This window comes from Saccopteryx leptura, chromosome 5 (genome assembly GCF_036850995.1).
Source record: "Saccopteryx leptura isolate mSacLep1 chromosome 5, mSacLep1_pri_phased_curated, whole genome shotgun sequence".
Taxonomy (NCBI): Eukaryota; Metazoa; Chordata; class Mammalia; order Chiroptera; family Emballonuridae; genus Saccopteryx; species Saccopteryx leptura.
In genome coordinates this window covers 109,309,851-109,326,330 of record NC_089507.1, presented here as the reverse complement: position 1 = coordinate 109,326,330, position 16,480 = coordinate 109,309,851, and the positions used below count along the sequence as shown (strand labels likewise).

Below are 16,480 nucleotides of genomic sequence, written 5' to 3'. Positions count from 1 at the left end.
TATGTCGTATTGTCATTTTCATTAGTCTGTATATATTTTTTGATCTCTGCACTTATTTCTTCTTTGACCCATTCATTTTTTAAAAGTATGTTGTTTAGTTTCCACATTTTTGTGGGTTTTTTCTCTCTTTTTTGCAGTTGAATTCTAGTTTCAAGGCTTTATGATCAGAAAATATGCTTGGTACAATTTTGATTTTTCTGAATTTGCTGATGTTACTTTTGTGGCCCAACATATGGTCAATTCTTGAGAATGTTCCATGTACACTAGAGAAAAATGTATACTCTGTCACTTTGGGATGAAATGTCCTGTAGATTTCTATCGTATCCATGTGCTCTAGTGTTTCGTTTAAGGCCAATATATCTTTATTGATTCTCTGTTTGGATGACCGATCTAGAGCTGTCAGCGGTGTATTGAGGTCTCCAAGTGTGATTGTATTTTTGTCAGTTTTTGTTTTAAGGTCAATAAGTAGCTGTCTTATATATTTTGGTGCTCCTTGGTTTGGTGCATATATATTAAGAATTGTTATGTCTTCTTGATTTAGTGTCCCCTTAATCATTATGAAATGACCATTTTTGTCTCTGAGTACTTTTGCTGTTTTGTAGTCAGCATTATTAGATATGAGTATTGCTACACCTGCTTTTTTGTTGGATGTTATTTGTTTGGAGTATTGTTTTCCAGCCTTTTACTTTGAATTTGTTTTTATCCTTGTTGCTTAGATGTGTTTCTTGTGGGCAGCATACAGTTGGATTTTTTTAAATCCATTCTGCTACTCTGTGTCTTTTTATTGATGAGTTTAATCAGTTTACATAAAGTATAATTATTGACACTTGTGTTTTCCCTATTGCCATTTTATAATTTGCTTTCTGTTAGTTTTGTATTTTGTTTGATTGAAGAATCTTTTGTTTTTCTATCCTTTGTTTTTGTTTGGTTGTGTTCCATACTCCTTTCCTCTGTTTCTATCTTTTTTAAGTCATGTGCTTCTGTGGTAGTTTTTTCAAGGGTGGTTACCATTAAGTAATGAAAACAGTTCCTACCATGTTCATTGTAGTACACTATCTTGTGAGTACTTCTGCACTCCATCGTCCTTTGCTACTATTAATCTCCGTCCTCTCCCCCCCCCCCCCTTTTTGTTTTTGTTGTTACAGTTTAAATTTTGTTTTATTGTGTTCTTGGTGAAGCTTTTACTTGTGGTTTTGTTTTGTCTTGTTCTTTGTATCTGGTTGGAAACCTCCCTTTAGTAATTCCTAGAGTGGGGGTTTTCTGATGATAAATTCCCTCATCTTTTCTGTATCTGTGAATGTTTTTTATTTCTCCTTTGTATTTGAAGGATAGCTTTGATGGATATAGTATTCTTGGCTGAACGTTCCTCTCTTTCAGGACTTTAAATATTGGGGTACACTCTCTTCAACTTGTAGAGTTTCTGCTGAGAAATTTGATAATAATCTAATAGGCCTGCCTTTATATGTTGTATTATTCTTTTCCCTGGCTGCCTTGAGAATTTTTTCTTTATCGTTGGTTTGTGCCAATTTCATTATGATGTGCCTTAGAGTAGGTTTGTTGGGGTTAAGAAAAACTCGGAGTTCTGTTTGCTTCTTGAATTTGAGGCTTTAGTTTTTTCCACAGGCTTGGGAAGTTCTCATCTATTATTTGTTTGAATATGTTCTCCATTCCGTTTTTTCTCTCTTCTCCCTCTGATATACCTATTATTCTTATGTTAGTCTTTTTGATGGAGTTGGACAATTTCTATAGGGCTTTCTCATTTTTTTCAATTTTTGAGTCTCTTCTTCTCTCTTCTTCTTCTTGTTGTGCCTCAATCTGCTTGTCTTCTCTGTCACTAACCCTACCTTCTATCTGGCCTGTTCTATTAGCTAAGCTTGTTACTTTTTCAGTTTGTGAATTGAGTTTTTCATCTCTGATTTGTTTTTATAGTTTCAATTTCCTTGGTAATATATCCTTTGTGTTCGTTGAATTGTTTTCTGAGCTCCCTAAATTGCCTTTCTGTGTTTTCTTGTATATCTCTGAGTATTTTTAGGATTTCTATTTTAAATTCTCTGTCATTTAGCTCCAAGGTTTCCAATATATTAAATTTTTTCTCTATAGATTTTTCCTCATCTATCTGCGCTATCTCTCTGACTTTTGTATCCATGATATTCTATTTCTTTTTCCTTAATGGCACCTGTAGGTGGTTTTGTTGATAGTACTAATGAGAATTAATAAAGAATAAAAAGTAAAAAAAAATTATTTCCCTTTTTTTTTTCTCTCCTCTCCTCTCCCCTCCTCCTTGAGAAAAAAATTGTGATGAACTGTGAATTATATTGTGCTAAATAAAACAAAAACTACCTATAACGGAGGGCCTGAGTTGGGGAGAAGTTATAAAGGGGCAAAAAAGGAGGTATGGACCTAAAAAATACAAAAAAGGAAAAAATTTGGGTCAAGAATAAAATGATTTGCTTTTAAGTGATGGTTGATTAAGAGATATAATGAGAGAGATAAGAGGGAAACAGGAAAAAGGAAAAAAGAAAAAAAATTTAAAAATTACTATTGTATTTAGTGGTGCATAAACTAGATAAAATGGAGAGCCAGGGTTGGGAGCACTACTAATGAATTTAAAAAGCTTATTAAAAAGTACCCAAAGTGCTACAAAGAAAAATTTGAGTCCTAAATAAAATACTTTGTTCGTGATTGAGGATTGAATGAGAGGAAAAGTAAAGGAGAAAAGAAGAAACTAATATAGAGGGGGAAAAAAAGAAAGAGGAAAAAACAAAAAGAAGAAAAAAGAAATAAGAACAAAAGAAGAGAGAGAGAGAGATAAGCGTTTTGGAGTGCAACCTTCATAGAGGGAAAGGAAGAAGAAAGAAAAGATAATGGGAGATGTAACACTTATGGGTAGTGTAGTTCAGGAACAGGAAAGAGTAAGACCGGCAGAGAATAAAACGACCAAAGTGGAAGAAGAAGGAAATAATGAAGACAAGAAGATGAAAGAAAGAAAGAAACAAACAAAATAAAATGGAAAAGGTTATAAAGTCTGTGGATTTTTCTTGATTTTGAGAGGTTATCTTCTTGCTTTTTCTTTTCTCTCTCTCTTCCTGGTCGGTGACTCTGTACCTCGGGCTCTGCCCCTGTGGCACACTGAGGTAGAGGTTTGCAGTTGATAAGTCTCTATGGCGATGTCATATATTTGGCTTCAGTCTCGTTGGCAGTCGAGGCTCGTTAGCATTTGCAGGTTCCCACAATGAGAGAGTTCGTTTTCCTGGAGCCTCTCTCCTAGTCTTTCCTTCCTGAATTAGCAGCCTGATGATCCAGCTATGGGGTTGCTGCTGCCTCTGCTTGGAGAGTAAGAGGCTCAAAGAGCTGGCAAATTCCCATTCTATCCCCACTCAGTGCAGGGCTCTGGGTAAGGCTCTATCAGTCAGAACCGCTAGCATAATCAGGTGGGGCTGGGAGCCAATTGTTTTCAAGGTGCCTTTCTATGCGCCTCTAGGCGTGTCCAGTATGTCTCAGCACTCTGTGGGACTAGTTTCCCCAGGCTTTTGGCACTTTGTAACTTGTTTTGGCTGGGTAGAAGATGCCCTAGTCGCTGTTTGCAAAATAGGAGGTCTTACAAACTGCTAAATCCCTCTTTTTAACATATAGCCCTGAGGACGAAAGCTCTGCCAATCAGAAGTTGCCCCCATCCCTACATGCATAGCAAGAGACACTAAAAATATCACGCCTCTTGTCTTAGATCACTGAACTGAGTGAGATCTTGTCAGTTAGGGCTGCATAGGTCAGTTGGGAGGTGAGCAGACTGTGGGTTAAGCTAATCCTTCCCAGGTCTGTTAGCTTGTATGGCTGGGTGAGGCGCCCCGCCTTCCCAGAGAAGTTTGAGCGTAGGGAATTTTGCTTTCATGCACTCCCCGCACGCCGCTCTTCAGGGCGCAGGGGCAACACCGAGACTCCGGTCACAGCTCATGCAAAGGCCTCTGACTCTGCCCCTCTGTCTGGGAACATGGGTGCCCACTCCCAGGGCGCTAGGAGGAACCTCTCGCCCACTATCTGCACTCGCCGACCAGGATATCGGGGTGGCTGCCCCTCGCCCAGGGTGAGGCGCCCCCCCCCCCCCCAGAAGTTCGAGCGTAGGGAAGTTCGCTTTTGCGCACTTCCCACGCGCTGCTCTTCAGGGCACAGGGGCGACACCGAGACTCTGGTCTCAGCCCACACAAAGGCCTCTGACTCTGCCCCTCTGTCCAGTAACACGGACGCCCACTTCTGGGGCACTAGAAGGAACCTCTCGCACACTATCCGCGCTCACCGACCAGGAGATCAGGGCTAATGGCTGCCGCATTTGCCTTTGTCTGGGTTTGGCGCAGGCGTTAGCTTGTGTTTGCTGGGTTGCCACAAGCACAGTCTTTCCTCGGCTTGGGCGTCTGTGCCACAGCCTGGTTTGGATGTCTGTGCCGCAGCCTGGCTCTATTCACCCCCTTTGCCCGCCTTAGTTCCTATACTCTCAGTTCCCAGTGAAAGTAGCCCTTGTTTAGGTTATGAGGAAGGCGGAGTGTTCCTTTCTCCATCTTATTTCCTTTGGGGTTGATTATATATTTAGTCAATTTTCCACTCAATCATACCTTCATGTTCAGTGTGAGACTTCTAGAACTCCAAGGATAGATTTTTCTTCTCTGGTTGAAGAACTTGTTGAAATTTTGGGGAGATTTATCGGTATCGCTCCTCACGGCACCATTTCTCTGACATCCCCAGTTATAGTTTTATTAACTTAAAATCATGTTTGTTTGATAACCAATTTATGGAAACAAGAACATACATTAGCCTTTTTTTTTAATATTGTCTTACACATTTTTAAAATAAGTCAATTGTACTCTGGATGGTCAGGAGGCACGAGGATGTACATGAATGTTTTTACTACTCAAAGGATTAAGGATGTCTCTAATTTGAACTGGTTGTTGAGGCATGAGTCCAAATTCATAAGAGCCAGATTATAGGTTATTTTTAAGAAATATATTTTAATACTTTTAGTGAACATATGGCTTGCTATAAAATTGCCAATAACAAGGTTTTAGAAGACACACTCTAATGAATAGATGTTATATTTAAATAGGATATCAATTTTCAGGCACACATATGTGTTCTTGAAACATGTGAAAGGAAGACCTTTTTTGCTTTACTTGCTTGACAGAACCTTGTTTTTCAGTTTGAGTGTGGCTTTCTTTAGGACAGTGGGCTGAATTAGCACTACAACATGTCATTAGGGGTGTGGGAATTTGTGAAGCTTTTTAAACTGATGTTTCTAACAGAAAGAGTTGAAGTCACTTCCAAAATCTCCTAATTTCTGCCTGGAGAGTTGCTTAGACATGGAGACCATCGGACTTCATGCCTGTCATCTGTTTGGATTCTCTGGGGTTAGTAAGACTAGTGATTGGGTTAGCAGACAGGGTCTCTTATTTTAGAATGGATTCTGCTCTAAAACAATAGGTCTGAAAGGCATTCTATTTCTTTATTGTCTAAAGCCAAATATCACCAACTTGATTTTTCACTCTTTAGGTTTTTTCATTTTTTTCCCCACTGGCCCTACTATTGGCCTGACATGACACTGAGGAAAATAGTACGCTTAGTGGAAAAGAACATTTTAATTTATGGACTAAGAACTGGGTGTAACATTGTTCGGCCCAGTTGCCCAGCACAGTAATGGCACTAGGCATTACCATAGTAGCAGGTAATAGGTAGAAGCAATGTCATTAATAAAGTTAATAACACAATCAATCTGATTTGTATGTAGAATAACTAAAAAGCTCAAAGGCAATGGTCCAGTAATAGCTGACTGTAAGCTGATAGGGAACATCCTTTCATCACTGTCTGATTATTTCCTAGTCTAATTTGGGATAAATATAATTTTACTGAGTGGTCAGTTTAGTGTACTGTCATGAATCAAAAAGACAGAATGCCTGATTCTTGTTGAAAATCAGGGGTGTCTTTTAAAGGATTTACCAAGCAGTTGGATGGATATTCGTGGACCACCTAAAATGTACACGTCACCGTAGGTTGTCAGAGCTAAACATTTGCCCATTTTGAGATTAAATTTCTCTTGTATGAGAAAAGTATTTGTTTTTGAATTATGTGCAGCATAATTCATGGGCAGCAGCCCATGTACTTATTTTAGATGCTGTCTGGTACTTTTCCTAACAATTTCAGGTTAAAGATCATTAGAAATCAGGAAAGCAGAATCCATAGAGTCTTATTTTTGCTTTTTATGATGATAATTGGTAGTGAGTCAGTGGTTAGCCAGCCCATCCCTGGGCTGAGCTTAGCTCTGACTTTTAAAAAAAAATTTACTGTGAAAATCAAATTTAACAGGGGTGACATTAATCAATAAGAGTACATAGGTTTCAGGTAAACATCTCTATAGCACTTGAACTATTGATTGTGTTGTGTGCCCATCACCCAAGGTCAAATCATTTTCCATCACCTCATATTTGTCCCTCTTTACTCCCTCCCTCACCCCTCCCTCCACACTCCCTCCCTCCACACTCCCTCCCCTGGTAACCACTTCACTATTATCTATGTTCATGAGTCTCATTTTTATATCTCACCTATGTGTGAAATCATATGGTTCTTAGCTTTCTCTGATTTACTTATTTCACTCAGTATAATGTTCTCAAGGTCCAAACATGTTGTCGTAAATGGCAATATGTCATCGTTTCTTATGGCTGAGTAGTATTCCATTGTATGCATGTACCACATCTTCTTCATCCAATACTCTATTGAGGGATACTTTGGTTGTTTCCCTGTTTTGGCCACTGTAAATAATGCTGCAACAAACATGGGGTGCCTGTATCTTTATGTACCAACGTTTTCAAGTTTTTTTGGGAGATACCCCGTAGAGGAATTGCTGGGTCATATGGTAGTTCTATTCTTAATTTTTTGAGGAACCACCATACTTTCTTCCATAATGGCTGTGCCAGTTTACATTCCCACCAGCAGTGAATGAGGGTTTTTTTCCTCCACAGCCTCTCCAACACTTGTTATTACCTGTCTTGTTGATAACAGCTAACCTAACAGGTGTGAGGTGGTATCTCATTGTAGTTTTGATTTGCATTTCTCTAATAGCTAGTGAAGATGAGCATTTTTTTCACTATCTGTTGGCCATTTGTATGTCTTCTTGGGAGAAGTATTTGTTCAGGTCCTTTACCTATTTCTAAAAATTGAGTTCTGTGCTTGTTTGTTGCTGAGTTTGTGAGTTCTTTATATATTTTGAATGTTAATTCCTTATTGGAGCTGTTGTTTATAAATATCATCTCCCACTTGGTTAGTTGACATTTTGTTTTGCTGTTGGTTTCTTTTGTTGTGCTGAAGCTTCTTAGTCTGATGTAGTCCCATTCATTTATTTTTGCTTTTACTTCCCTTGCCTCTGGGGTCAAATTCATAAATTGTTCTCTACAACCAAGGTCCATAAGTTTAGTAACTATATTTTCTTCTATGTAATTTATTGTTTCAGATCTTGTATTTAGGTCTTTGATCCATTTTGAATTAATTTTTGTGCAAGGGGACAAACTATAGTCACGTTTTATCCTTTTGCATGTGGCTTTCCAATGTTCCCAGCACCATTTGTTGAAGAGGCTTTCTTTTCTCCATTGTGTGTTTTTGGCTCCTTAGTCAAAGGTTATTTGTCTATATATATGTGGTTTTATTTCTGGGCTGTCAATTCTGTTCCATTGGTCGGTATGCCTGTTTTTCTGCCAAATACCATGGCGTTTTGATTATCATGGCTCTACAGAATAATTTGAAGTCAGGTAGTGTGGTACCTCTGGTTTTTTTCTTTTTTCTCAGGATTACTTTGTCTGTTTGGGGTTTTTCATGGTTCCATACAGACCTGGAGATTTTTTGTTTTATTTCTTTAAAACAGTGACAATAGGAATTTAATGGGGATCACATTAAATTAGTATATTGCTCTGGGTAATATGGCCATTTTAACTATGTTGATTCTTCCAATCCATGAACATGGAATATTTTTCCATTTCATTGTGTGTTTTTCAATTTCTTCCAACAATGCTTTCTAGTTTTCAGTATATAGGTCCTTCACATCCTTTGTTAAGTTTATTCCTAAGTATTGTATTTTTTTATTGCAATCGTAAAGGGATTATTTTTTTTTAGTTCATTTTTTGAAGTTTCATGGTTAGAGTATAGGAAGGCAATGAACTTTTATATATGATTTTGTATCCTGTCACTTTACTGTATTGTTTTATTGTGTCTGATAGTATTTCGGGAGAGTCTTTGGGGTTTTCTATATACAAGATCATGTCATCTGCAAAAAGTGATACCTTTACTTCTTTCCCAATATGGATGCTCTTTATTTCTTCCTCTGCCTGATTGCTCTAAGACTTCCAGTACTATGTTGAATAAGAGTGGAGAGAGAGGGCAACCTTGTTTTGTTCCTGATTTTAGAGGAAAAGCCTCCATTTTTTTCACCATTTAGTATTGTATTAGCTGATGGTTTGTCATAGATAGCCTTTATTATGTTGAGGCACTTTTCTTCTATACCCATTTTATTGGGTGTTTTAAACATAAATGATGTTATTATCTTATCAGATGTCTTTTTTGCATCTATTGATAGGATAATATGATTTTTGTTCTTTGTTTTGTTGATGTGGTGTATTACATTGATCGATTTCTGTATGTTGAACCATCCTTGTGCTCCTGGAATGAATTCCCCCTTGATTGTGGTATGTTTTTTTAAATGTATTGTTGTATTTTATTTGCTAGTATTTTGTTTAGGATTTATGCATCTGTGTTTATTAGAGATATTGCTCTGTAGTTTCCTTTTTTTGTGTTGTCCTTGCCAGGTTTTGATATCAGGGTTATGTTGGCTTCATTAAATGTGTTAGGGAGTATTGCTTCTTTTTTCTATATTTTGGAAGACTTTGAGAAGAATAAGTACCAACTCTTCTTTGAATATTTGGTAGAATTTACTAGTATAGCCATATGGTCCTGGACATTTATTTTAGGGAAGTTTGTGATAATTGTTTCTATTTTCACCCTGCTTATATAAGGGTCTATTTATGTTTTCACTTCTTCATGACTCAGTCTAGGAAGAGTATGTAGTTCTAGGAACTTATCCATTTCTTCTACATTGTTGAATTTGGTGGCATATAATCTTTCATAGTATTATAGTACACTGCTCACAAAATTAGGGGATCAGGGAACGTGCAGACACTCCAGTGCTTTCAGCCTTTTGTATAGTGCATTTTCACCAATGAAATAAAAGTTGGTTTTGCATTTTATTTGCATAATCAAATCACTTTCTTTGACTTGTCGTTTGCTTTTCTGATGTTCTTGGTTAATAAAAAAAATCAAATGCTTTTTTTAATCGCTTTATATTCATTTTGAAATATCCCCTAATTTTTGTGAGCAGTATAGGATCCTTTATGTATCTGTGATGTCTGTGCCAATTTCTCCTCCCTCATTTCAGATTTTGTGTATATGAGTCCTTCTTTATTCCTTACGGTGTCTACCCAGGGGTTTGTCAATTTTATCGATCTTTTCAATGAACCAGTTCTTTTTTGTATTAATATTTTACTATAGAGTTTTCTCTGTTTCATAGCTCTGAGTTTTGATCTCAATATATAGCAGCAGATCTGGAGATAAGATGCTCAGAATAGCTCTAAGGTTTTTTAACAACTAAAAGGTAAATGTCTCTCTTTAGTTTCAAAACCCTTACATATCTATTTTTAGCCTAGGCATCTTCAGAGCACGTAGATCAGGTGTCCCCAAACTACAGCCCGCGGGCTGCATGCGGCCCCCTGGGGCCATTTATCCGGCCCCGCCGTACTTCCGGAAGGGGCACCTCTTTCATTGGTGGTCAGTGAGAGGAGCACATTGACCATCTCATTAGCCAAAAGCAGGCCCATGGTTCCCATTGAAATACTGGTCAGTTTGTTGATTTAAATTTACTTGTTCTTTATTTTAAATATTGTATTTGTTCCCGTTTTGTTTTTTTACTTTAAAATAAGATATGTGCAGTGTGCATAGGGATTTGTTCATAGATTTTTTTATAGTCTGGCCCTCCAATGGTCTGAGGGACAGTGAACTGGCCCCCTGTGTAAAAAGTTTGGGGACCCCTGACATAGATTTTGTGCTACTTGCTGAAGGAACTTGGGAATATAAGGACTTCCCAGAGTGCACATAGCCCCACTTCTTTTCTTTGTCTCCCACTGGCTAGTTGGAGCTGGATCAGTTCACTCATAGAGGACTTAGTACACAACCTCAGTTTATAGCCTGGACACTGTACCATTACAACAGCAGGATTCCATTCTTAAAACAACTAGCATTTAATAAAACAGCATTTTTGAAAGCCATCATTTATGAAGTTAAATAAAAAGTAGTTGTCTGAAATTCTTTAGTCAATATAGAAAATGTGACCATTTTCCTCATATCTTGAAAATTCAGCTTTCAAAAGATTGTTTCTTTCCTCCTGGGTACCTGGGGGAAGCTGCCCCTAGGTGGTGACTTGATCTTCTTTGAAATGTGGAAGAAAAAGTGGAAGGATTCAACTTTTGTATATTGTTGAGCTTATCTTCAGAAGCCAGAAATACAGGGTACTCATGTACTCAAAACCGGTTAACAGTTTTGAGTACATGAAATGTAGAGTTTATTCATGTATTACTGTTTATGATTATTTTCCATATGATCATTGTCAACCTGCTTTTGCCCCACATGGCGTTTAGCATTTCAAGAATAGCTTGTTTGACCTTTTCAGTAATTTGTCATAGAGATTTAATTTAGGTGGAAATTTGGTGTGTTTTTCTTTTTAAAAAGAATAATATATATATTTTAAATTAAATATCATGTCACAACTTGAAAATTTGCAATTTTCAAAACACTGGAATTTTATTTTTCTCATAATTATGTATTTTCTAAGGTCTATATAAAAACCTGACCTCTCCTCTTCCTCAACAAATTTTACTTATTTAACAAAGGTGAAGGTTTATGGGGAGAAATGTCATATCATAAATTCACAAATTTAGTATTTCTACCAGTGAAGACCAGCTGATGGTGGGTAGCTGAGACCACAGAGAGCGACATCGCGTTTAGTGGGGGACCACCGTGTTTCATTTCTTTTGTGGATCTGCAGTGCAGGGAAAAGCTAAATGGAGAATCAGAGGAGAGCCCCAAATTATGGGGCTCATCAAAACTGCCTTGGGCACCTGGTGGTGCAGGGATCACAACGTGTGGAGATACAGAACAGAATGATTGAGGACTCCCACTCTCACACGGGCAAGCACAGAAAGGACCACAGTGGAACACATCATTAGCTTTAGTTAGGCATAAGCCAGCCGTACAGGCCTTAACACGAGGGCCTCATTCTGTCTGGTTGGGAGGCAGTTAGGAAAGCCTTCAAAGAGAAGGAAATATGCCACCTGGGCCCTTTAAATAAGTGGAATTTTGCCACACATAGAAGTAGGAAGAGTGTTCCAGGAAGGGGGTGGTGGAAAGGCCTTGCACCGAGGCTGGTGGTATGAAAGGCATGAGAGTGTTTGGGACGCCGCCTGCTGACTGCTGTGGGCGGTGGGGGTTGTTTATGGTGGAGTGTGTTTGTGTTGCGGAGGATGGCTGTAGGGGTGGGTGATCTCACAAAGTTGGGGTCAGGTTGGAAAGAACTTGGAATGCCATGGATACCTTGCAAAGGAGTTAAAACTTCATCCTGTAGATGTGAAACCTCAAAGTTTTAAGCAGGGTAGCGACAATACTCAGATGGTTGCAGTAGCGAGTGGGAGATAACAGGTGAGAGATGGGCTTACTGGGGGCTGAGGAGCCGGGAGAGAGTCCTGGAAGCAGTCCAGAGCTGAATAACTGGAACTCAAACAGGAGTGTAGGAATGGAACGGACAGGCCTTCGAGAGTCTTTTTAACAGAAGACCTAAATACACTTGATGGTAGAAATGAGAGAGAGGAGTGAAGTAGGGTTTTAGGCTGTGGTACTGGATCAGTAGAAATGAGAGAATAGAGGAGACAGAAGTTTGGAAATGGAGATACTGTTTTTTACTTTGGTTAGTTTGAGAGGCTGGCCAGGAGGTTTATCTAGAAAGAGCCAGTATGTAGCTGAAAAGATGAGGTTTGTACATGAGAGAGATGAAAAGTTTGGTACAGGTTAGGGCCATGCAGAGATAGGTGGAAACTGAAAACAACAGATTTTCCAGGGGGAGGATATAAGACAGAGTGAATAGAGGGCTGAGGGTCCAGCCTTGGAGATCGTTGACATTTGATGAGAGGAAGAGCAGTGGGGGAGATAGAGAAAAAAAATGGTGAAAGGAGAGAACTATGTCATAGAAGAAGAGAAAGTTTTAGGAAGGTGGCCAAGACCCTCAGAGGCCACACAGAAGATCGATAGGATGAACACAGACATCATTGGAATGAGCAGTTTGGGAGACCCCACTCCCTGGGCTCCCAGATCTCCTGATTCTAGCCCAGTGGTAGTGGGGAGAGAAGTCCGACAGCAGAGGCAGGGGGTCTGGAGGAAGCTGGCTACCCGCAGCCTGCCATTTTTACAATACGAGTACAGTTCAGTCTGGCTGGAAGGCCCCCACATTCAGTTTCAAACGCACAGTGCTTCTATTTCACAGATGATAGAGTGCAACTTGCTTTGACCTCTTTGTATTTTAAAACTTTGTAATTCTGTGTCCCAGTTTCTGTTCCTAGGGAATTTATTTTGGGGGGTTGTCTGAAAGTTTTATGGACTCTCAAACCATTTTTCTTGCTGCCTTCCTTGCTGCCACCAGCCCCTCCCAGCCTAGCTCCGCTCCCTCTGCCTTCTCACCTCCCTCAGAGCCGTGTGACACACATATCATTTTGTTGTGTAATGAAGTCAAAGTGCCTAAACTCTTCATTCATGAGTTTCTGCTTCTAATATTTTTAATTAGCTTTCCTGGAACAGGGAAGTGTCTTTGAGTAATTTCTATTTACTGCAAGAACAATAACAATTTATACTAATCTTAGATCCCCTAAAAAGACCGGAGAGCTTTGTCTTTGGACAGCCTGAAGAAGGTACAGGAGCGTTGTGTTTGGCTAAGTGAGAAAGCAGGTAGAGTTGCACAGTGGGGGTGGCAGCTCCCCCCCACACAGGGTAGATCCTGCACTGTGGTCACCTTCCAGGCTTGCAAGGCTGGCGCCCAGCCAGCAGGGGGCCTCAGTCCAGCTCAGGGCATTGAAAAGGACCTCAGAGAAGTTATAAAACCTAAATATTCTTTTTTGTCCATTACTACCTGTGCGACTGAGCCTCCATGTTTTCACTATGAAATGGAAGTGATGTTAACTTCCTTTACACTTCTTGAGGTTGTTAAATTGAATTAGTCGATACATGCCTAAGCACTTTGGAAATACCAAGTAGTTAGTACACAACATCTGGTACCCTATGATTATAACATTTTTTTCTCCCTTAGGGGGGTAATGAATAAAAAGGTTTATCAGATTTTTTCAATGTATCTGTCCCAGGTAATGCCATTTAGTAGAACCAGGAAGACTTTATTTATATTTTTTATTGTGGTAATATATGTATGTGTGTGTGTGTATATATATATATATATATATATATATAACATAAAATGTATCATTTTAGACATTTTTAAGTGTGCAGTTTAGTGACATTGAGTACATTCACATTTTTATGTAACCATCACCACCATCCATCTCTAAAACATTTTTATCTTCCCAGAGACTCTGTCCCCACTAAACAATAACTGTCTCTTCCCTCCCTAGCTGCCAACCACCATTCTCCTTTCTATCTATGAATTTGCCTACTCAAGGTACCGCATATACATGGGATTATGCACTCTTTGCCCTTTTGATTCTGGCCTATTTCATTTAGTATATGGTCTTCATGGTTCATTCATGGTATAACCTGGGTCAGAACTCCATTCCTTTTTATGGCTGACTATTCCCTGGCATGTCTATACCATATGCATTTATCTTTTCATCTGTTAATGGATATTTGGGGTGTTTCCTCCTTTTGGCTGTGGTGAACAATGCCAATAGGAACATGGGTTTGTAAATATCTGTTTGACTCCCTGATATCAATTTATTAGATTATACCAAGAAGTGGAATTTATGGATCTGTGCCCCATTGTCCTGCCCTTACCATAGGATCACAGGTAGTCTATCCCTTCTGCAGTCAGGGACAAAGGTAGAGAAGCTCTTGATCCAGGAACCAGCTTACCTTGACATAAGCTTCCTGCAGCAGCCACCAGCACGGCACCTGATGGCAGCCTCTAACCCCTTCCTCATTATGTCACGGTCAAGGGGAAGATTCACACAGAATCCGTACTTCTCACTCAGGGAAAGAGTGATCCACAAAACAAAAAGCACTTTTCCCTATTATGGGCTCCTGATAGCAACAGCTAAGCACAGAACCTCCTCTGTGCTGGCTGCAGTCTGTTAGCTTCACACAGACCCTGCAGAGGCAGGAGGCTGGTGGGTGCAGAGTGGGGTCTGCTAGCAGTTCTCCATCTGAGATCTGGCAGCTTGGAGGCCACTGCTAAAGGGCTTCTCCACCTTCTGGAAAATGGATGTAGTAGATTCAACAGACTCACGAGAGAAACTACTGTGGTATTTTCAGCATCAGGGACCCAAGTGGCAAATAGGGAAACTGAAAATGAATGCATAGAATTCCTCACTCATGATGTTAGAGTCCTGGTCTTTCCTCACTGATCTTTCTCCTCTCCAACATAGTTCTTGTTCCATTTCCTGGAGGGTAACATGAGGGGGCATGTATGTAGTCATTCACAGTTTCTTCCATCTAAGAACCCTCACTCACTTTGAGAGGAATCCACCCAGGTCTCTCCCTACGACAGAGCTTGGGGAGGGACAGTTGCTGGGTTAGGGGACTCCTGGAAGTTGTATAAATTGGTCTTTCGGGGCAAAAGCCATTGGCAGTGACCAAGTGTTACTGGGAATGTCCCATTCCATACATCACTCTGGGTTAAATCTGCTGTGCATTTTCATGTATTTATATTTCATTCCTGCTTTTCTGGCTGGTTCCGTGTGAGGCACGTGCTACTGTGAGGGAAGATTCCTACTTGGTCGCTAATTTGTGGTTTGAGTAGAACACCTCAGTTCCACTTGGTTCTCTTGTGGAATGTCTTCTCTTCTGCCCTTCAGATTTATATAATTGGATACAGATCTTGAAGATAGACAGACTCCTCTCATGGGAGTTAATGTTCCATTCAGAGAGCTGTTCCAAATACTCAGTTAATTGTACTAAGTAGAATGAATTCCTCTCACTGGAAAGGGTTTTAAAAATATCTATTTACATTTCTTTGGTCTGTGACAGATGTATATCCCTTCAGATGGTGAAGGAGAGGGAGAGAGAAGTCTGTTCTCGCTTAGGCATCTCTTCGATGTTGACTGAAGAACAAAGGCCCCGGAGGCATGGGTGTTGGGATAACATTGGTCCTTCCAGTGGTTTCTTTCTCTTTTCTTTCTTTTTTTTTATTCACTGAAAGGAGGAGAGGCAGAGAGACAGGCTCCCACATATGCTGCGACTGGGATCTACCCAGCAAGCCCAATAGGGGGTGATGCTTTGCCCATCTGGGGCATTGCTCCATTGTTCAACAACTGAACTCTTAGAGCCTGAGGCAGAGGCCATGGAGCCATTCTTAGTGCCCGGGCCAACTGGCTCCAATCAAACCATGGCTGCAGGAGGGGGAGAGAGAAGTGAGAGGAGGAGGGGTAGAGAAGCAGATGGGTACTTCTCCTGTGTGCTCTGACTGGGAGTTGAACCCGGGACTTTACATGCTGGGCTGATACTCTATCACTGAGCCAACTGGCCAGGGGCCCAGTGGTTTCTTTTGATGCAGGAGGGGTTGTCTCTCATTATAACTGTGTAGAAGCCATGTTTAGTGTATCTCTGAGTATAGAAGAGAAAGTCTAGGGCCAGAGAATGACTCTGTGCCCTGTACTTTTCCTTGACCTGTGTGTAGAGATCCAAGTTACTGAGATCTGGAGTAGACAATGGAGGAACCTGTTTTGGTCTCAGAGTCATTGGGGATATTTTGCCCACACCCAAGCACTGCACCCAGACACTGCCTTCTGGTAAACACAGGAGGTGGCAGGAGGGAGGGACCAGGTAGCTACTGAGGACTGGCTCAGGGCTCACTGACCACAGGGGTCTTCTCTGGAGAAATGGGGTGTCCGGGCTCGGGTGCTGGTTACATTTTCAGCTTGTTGCTCTGCCCTTGCAGAGTTTATTGATATTTTCAGGCAGGAAAGTCTCTCCCACTCGGGGCATCATTTGTGTCTTTGTTTGGTTTAGCTTGAAGAGCTACATGCCTCTCCCTACAACTAATTAACTCTGTGTCAGTACTTTCAGGGTGCACTACCTCACACGTTAGTTATGTTCTTACCTACCTGTAAGAATTGTTTGCAGAGTGCTCTGAAATTTTCTTGGGATGAAAGGGCCTGCGAATAATCTAGAAATTTTAATATGACTTTTGGTCTACACG

The 16,480-nt window shown here is 40.2% G+C and overlaps 1 protein-coding gene across 2 annotated transcripts in view; it reads left to right on the top strand.

The window, feature by feature from the left end:
• Window positions 1-16,480, top strand: part of CAMK1D (calcium/calmodulin dependent protein kinase ID) — a 488,361-nt gene that overhangs the window by 168,807 nt on the left and 303,074 nt on the right. The window lies entirely within an intron of this gene.